The sequence below is a fragment of the Otolemur garnettii genome, unplaced genomic scaffold, assembly GCF_000181295.1.
Source record: "Otolemur garnettii isolate 467f Iridium unplaced genomic scaffold, OtoGar3 scaffold00022, whole genome shotgun sequence".
NCBI lineage: Eukaryota > Metazoa > Chordata > Mammalia > Primates > Galagidae > Otolemur > Otolemur garnettii.
The window spans coordinates 22,660,497-22,667,423 of NW_003852417.1; the positions used below are offsets into that span (position 1 = coordinate 22,660,497).

A 6,927-nucleotide genomic window follows, 5' to 3' on the forward strand; every position below is an offset into this window, starting at 1 on the left:
GAAGCCATACTAGAGAATATTATAAATGAAAATTTCCCAAATATCACCAAGGATTCTGACAGACTCCTTTCAGAGGGATGTCGGGCCCCAGGTTGCCTTAACTCTTAACAGAGCTTCTTGAAGACACATTGCAATGAACCTGTCCAAAGTCAAGACAAAAGAAAAGATTCTTCAAGCTGCCAGGAGTAAGTGCCAGTTGACCTAGAGGGGCAAATCCATCAGGGTGACTGCAGACTACTCTAATGAAACTTTTCAAGCAAGAAGACAATGGTTATCTACCTTTAATCTACTTAAACAGAACAATTTCCTGCCCAGAATTCTATATCCTGCTAAACTAAGCTTTAAAATTGATGGAGAAATCAAATCGTTTATTGATATACAAACATTGAGGAAATTTGCCACAACAAGACCAGCTCTGTAGGAAATACTTCAACCTATTCTACGCACTGACCATCATAATATATCAACAGCAAAGTACAAACTCAGGAATGAAAGGACAGGACCTAACTTCCACAATGATGCAAAAGATAATTCTAAGCAAGGGACTCTCACAAAATAAAACGAATAGAACACTACCACACTTACCAATTATTTCAATAAATAATTGGCTTGAATTCCCCACTGAAGAGGCATAGATTGGCTGACTGTATTAAAAAACATAAGCCATCCATTTGCTGTCTGCAGGAAACACACCTAGCTTTAAAAGACAAATTAAAACTCTGAGTTAAGGGTTGGAAGACAATTTTTAGGCAAACAGAATTCAGAAGAAAAGAGGAGTTGCAATCTTATTTTCAGATATATGTGGATTTAAAGCAAATAAAGTAAAAAAAGACAAAGATAGTCACTTTATATTGGTCAAAGGAAAAATACAATAAGAAGATGTTTCAATTCTAAATATTTATGCACCTAACTTAAATGCTCCCAGATTCTTCTTCTTCTTTTTTTTTTTCTTTGCAGTTTTTGGCTGGGACCTTGTTCGAACCTGCCGCCCTGCTCCCAGATTCTTGAAACAGACCTTACTCAGTCTGAGCAATATTATATCCTATAACAAGGGACTTTAACACTTCTTTTACAGATCTGGACAGATCTTCTAAACAGAAATTAAACAAAGATATAAGGGACTTAAACAAGACCCTAGAACAACTGTGCTTGATAGCCGCATATAGAACATTCCTTCCCAAACATAAAGAATATACATTCTGGGTGGTGCCTGTGGCTCAAAGGGGTAGGGCACCAGCCCTATATGCTGGAGGTGGTGGGTTCAAGCCCAGCCCTGGCCAAAAACTGGGGAGGGAAAAAAAAAAAGAACATACATTCTTGGCTCAGCGCCTATGGCTCAAGTGGCAAAGGCACCAGCCACATACACCTAAGGTAGTGGGTTTGAATCCAGCCTGGGCCCACCAAACAACAATGATGGCTGCAACCAAAAAAATAGCCGGGCATTGTGGCGGGTACCTGTGGTCCCAGCTACTTGGGAGGCTGAGGCAGGAGACTCACTTGAGCCCAGGAGTTGGAGGTTACTGTGAGCTGTGATGCCATGGCATTCTACCCAGGGGGACAGCTTGAGGCTCTGTCTCAAAAAAAAAATAATAATAATATACATTCTTATCATCCCATGGAACATTCTCCAAACTTGATCATATCCTAGTACACAAACCTCAATAGAATCAAAAGAATTGAAATTTTACCTTGTATCTTCTCAGACCACAAAGCACTAAAGGTGGAACTCAACTCCAACAAAAAACATTAAACCCCACACAAAGGCATGGAAATTAAACAACCTCTAATTGAATGACAGTTGGGTGCAGGAAGAAATAAAAGAGGAAATCATTAACTTCCTTGAGCACAACAATGAAGACACAAGCTACCAAAACCTGTGGGATACTGCAAAAGCAGTTGTGAGAGGAAAATTTATTGCTGTAGATGCCTACATTCGAAAAACAGCACATCAACAAACTGACAAGCCATCTTCGGGAATTGGCAAAAGAAGAACAATCTAAGCCTAAACCCAGCAGAAGAAAAGAAATATCCAAAATTAAATCAGATCAATGAAATTGAAAACAAAAGAATCATTCAGAAAATTAATGAAACAAGGAGGGTTTTTTTTTTTTTTGAAAAAATAAATAGATAAACCTTTGGCCAGACTAACTAGAAATAGAAAAGTAAAATCTCTAGTAACCTCAATCAGAAATGATAAAGGGGGCTCGGTGCCTGTGGCTCAGGTGGCTAAGGTGCCAGCCACATACACCTAAGGTGGCGGGTTCGAATCCCCAGCCCGGACCCGCCAAACAACAATGATGACTGCAACCAAAAACAGGCCGGGCGTTGTGGTGGGTGCCTGTGGTCCCAGCTACTTAGGAGGCGGAGGCAGGAGACTTGCTTGAGCACAGAGTTGGAGGTTGCTGTGAGCTGTGAGGCCACGGCACTCTACCCAGGGTAACAGCTTGAGGCTCTGTCTCAAAAAAAAAAAAAATGTATAAAGGGGAAATAACAACTGATGCCCCAGAGATACAAGAGATCATCTCCAAATACTACCAGAAACTCTATGCCCAGAAATTTGACAATGTGAAGGAATCACATCCTCTCCGTAGACTTAGCCAGGAAGAAATAGAGCTCCTGAACAGACCAATTTCAAGCACTAAGATTAAAGAAACAATAAAAAAGTCTTCCAACCAAAAAATGCCCTGGTCCGGATGCCTTCACACCAGAATTCTATCAAGCCTTCACGGAAGAGCTTATTCCCATACTACAGAAATTATTCCAAAAAATTGAGGAGGAAGGAATCTTCCCCAACACATTCTACAAAGCGGACATAACCCTGATACCAAAACCAGGAAAAGACCCAACTAAAAAGAATTTCAGACCAATTTCACTAAAGAATGTAGATGCAAAAATTCTCAACAAAATCCTAGCCAATAGATTATAGCTTATCATCAAAAAAGTCATACATCATGATCAAGTAGATTTCATCCCAGGGATGAAAGGCTGGTTTAATGGATATTAAACTTGGTATGGATACGCAAGTCCATAAACATTATCCACCATATTAACAGAAGCAAAAACAAAGACCATGTGATCCTCTCAATAGATGGAGAAAAAATATTCGGTAAAATCCAGCATCCTTTTCTAATTAGAACACTGAAGTGTATGGGTATATGTGGCACATTTCTTAAACTGATCGAAGCTATCTATGACAAACCCATAGCTAATATTTTACTGAATAGAGTAAAACTGAAAACTTTTCCTCTTAGAACTAGAACTAGCCAAGGTTGTCCTCTGTCACCATTACTATTCAACATAGTGCTGGAAGTTCTAGCCAATACAATTAGGCAAGACAAGGAGATAAAGGGCATCCAAATGGGAGCAGAAGAGATCAAACTCTCCCTCTTTGCTGATGGTATGATCTTAGAGAACCCCAAAGACTCAACCACAAGACTCCTGGAAGTCATCAAAAAATACAATAATGTCTCAGAATATAAAATCAGTGTCCACAAGTCAGTAGCCTTTGCATATGGCAATAACAGTCAAGATGAGAGGCTAAGGGCACAACTCCTTTCACCATAGCTTCAAAGAAAATTAAATACCTAGGAATATACCTAACAAAAGAAGGGAAGGACCTCTATAAAGAAAATTATGAAACCCTAAGAAAGGAAATAGCAGAGGATTTTAACAAATGGAAGAACATAACCATGCTCATGGCTGGGAAGAATCAACATTGTTAAAATGTCTATACTTCCCAAAGTAATCTACCGATTTAATGCCTTCCCTATTAAAATACCAACATTGTACTTTCAAGATTTGGAAAAAATGATTCTGCGTTTTGTATGGAACCAAAAAAAAACCCCGTATAGCTAAGGCAATTCTTAGTAATAAAAACAAAGCTGGGGGCATCATCATACCAGATACTAGGCTGTACTACAAAGCCATAGTGGTCAAGACAGCATGGTACTGGCATAAAAATAGAGACATGGACATTTGGAATTGAATAGAAAACCAGGAAATGAAAGTAACATCTTACCACCACCTCATCTTTGATAAACCAAACAAGAACATACCTTTGGGGAAAGACCCCATATTCAATAAATGGTGGTGGGAGAACTGTAAAAGACTGTAAAAGACACATGGAAAAGACTGAAACTGGATCCACACCTTTCTTCACTCACAAAAATTGATTCAAGATGGATAAAGGACTTAAATTTAAGGCATGAAACTATAAAAATCCTCAAAGCATAGGAAAAACACTGGAAGATATTGGCCTTGATAAAGACTTCATGAAGAAGACTGCTGTGGCAATTGCAACAACAAAAATAAACAAATGAGACTTAATTAAACTGAAAAGCTTCTTTATAGCTAAGGCGACAACAACCAAAGCAAATAGACAGCCTATACAGTGGGAAAGGATATTTGCATATTTTGAATCAGACAAAAGCTTAATAACTAGGATATTTAGAGAACTCAAATTAATCCACATGAAAAAAGCCAACAATCCCATAAATCCATGGGTAATAGACATGAACCGAAACTTCTCTAAAGAAGACAGATGAATGGCTAACAAACATATGAAAAAATGCTCATCATTCCTAATTATTAGAGAAATACAAATCAAAACCACCCTGAGATACCATCTAACCCCGGTGAGAATGGCCCACATCACAAAATCTCAAAACTGCAGATGCTTGTGTGGATGTGGAGAAAAGGGAACACTTTTACACTGCTGGTGGGACTGCAAACTAATAGAACCTTTTTGGAAGGAGGTATGGAGAAACCTCAAAGAACTCAAGCTAGACCTCCCATTTGATCCTGCAGTCCCATTACTGGGCATCTACCCAGAAGGAAAAAAATCCTTTTATCATAAGGACATTTTCACTAGACTGTTTATTGCAGCTCAATTTACAATCGCCAAATGTGGAAACAGCCTAAATGCCCACCAACCCAGGAATGGATTAACAAGCTACTCAGCCATTTTTAAAAAATAGAGACTTTACATCATTTATATTAACTGGATGGAAATGGAACACATTATTTTTAGTAAAGCATCACAAGAATGGAGAAGCATGAATCCTATGTACTCAAGTTTGATATGAGGACAATTAATGACACGGTAGGAGTAGGGGGAAGGGGAGAGCAGAGAGAGAAGGGAGGGAGGGATGGGGGAAAGGAAGAGCAGAGAAAGAGAAGGAGGGAGGGGGGTGGAGTCTTGGTGTGTGCCACACGTTTTGGGGGCAAGACACAATTGTAAGAGGGACTCTACCTAACAAATGCAATCAATGTAACCTGGTTTCTTGTACCTTCAATGAATCCCCAACAATAAAAAAAATAATAATGATAGCCAGGTGTTATGGCCAAATGCCTATAGTCCCAACTACTTGGGAGGCTGAGGTAAGGGGATTGCTTGGGTCCAGGAGTTTGAAGTTGCTGTGAACTCTGATGCCACAGCTGAAGGTGACAGAGTGAGGCTCTGTCTCAAAAATAAATACATTCCATTTATTTATTAGTACATTGTTTTTAATTTTGGTTATTGTATTTTTTTTAGTTCTTTTTTGGGGGAGGGGACAGAGTTACACTTTGTTACCTTTGGTAGAGCACCATGGCGTCATAGTTCACAGCAACCTCAAACTCTTGGGCTTGAGTGATTGATTCTCTTGCCTCAGTTTCCTAATTAGTTGTGACTACAGGCACCCACCACAATGCTTGGCTGTTTTTAGAGACAAGCCTCGCTCTTGCTCAGGCTGGTCTTCAACTCCTGAGCTCAGACAAATCCACCCACCTTGGCCTCCTAGAGTGCTGGGATTACAGGTGTGAGCCACCATGTCTGGCACGTTTTTAGTTTTTGAATTTTAGCTTGTTTCCTTTTCAAATCTGCAATATTGCTTTCTGCTTTTTCCAATCCTTTACTGAAATTGTTTTGTTTTGATCTCCTTGAGCATACTAGTCATAGCAGTTTTATAGTCTGTATCTGCTGATTTCATTATCTGAACTACCTGTGTGTATAATTCTATTTACACTGTTTTTCTTGGTCTCCTGTTTCTTTGAGACCTGATTATATTTTATTGTGTGTTGGACATTGTATTTGAAAGCATTACTTCTAAAAATAATTCAAAGCCTAGAACAGTAAAAAAAAAAAAAAAAATCTGAAATCATTACAGTAGAACTTCTGTACACCCCAGGGACTATAACAAACGGGTCAACATAGGGAAATGGTCAACGTAAGGAAGTACTTTTCTGATTTTACATGCCTACCATACTGATATGTACATGTGCATGTCTGGTCTATGAAAATTAGGGCAATTTAAGGAGGTGGTCAATGTAGGGAGGTGATCAGCTGTGGAGGTGTAATGTATTAAGAGAAAAACAATCCATAGTCTTCATAGCTATCCCCAAATTTTAGTACAGAATAAAAAATCACCAGGCATACAAAGACAACTTGTGATCCTTTTGTGTCAGTATCCTGATGGAAAAAAAATTGTGACCTATACCATAATCAATAGAAAATACATAGTAGCCAGGCATCATGGCAGCTACTTGGGAGTCTGAGGCAGGAGCGTCACTTGAGCCCAAGAGTTTGAGATTGCTGTGAGCTTTGATGACACCACAGCATTCTACCCAGGGTGAAAGAATGAGGCTATGTCTCAAAACAAAAAATATATAGAAGCAGATGTACAATTGACACCTATGAAAGTGATTTTAAAATAGCTTTAAAATGTGTTAGAGAATTTATAGGAAAAGAGATAATGGATGAACAGATTTGAGATTTTCAGCAGAGAAGTAGAAATTTAATACTCAATGGTAGCTTTGCACAGTGGCAATATTGTAGTCAGTGAGATTTAACCAAGGCATGATTATTGCTAATTGAAAATTTCCCTAGTACCCTACCATGAAGACTTGCAATACAATCAGCATTGCAACTTTTGACAGCCTCTATGGAGA

General features: G+C 38.8%; 1 non-coding gene across 1 annotated transcript; it reads left to right on the forward strand.

Annotated features, from left to right (window-relative positions):
* Positions 1 to 6,788: 6,788 nt before the first annotated feature.
* On the forward strand, positions 6,789 to 6,927 carry LOC111724368. The gene has a single exon (XR_002772671.1). It is a non-coding gene; the product is annotated as a U4 spliceosomal RNA (small nuclear RNA).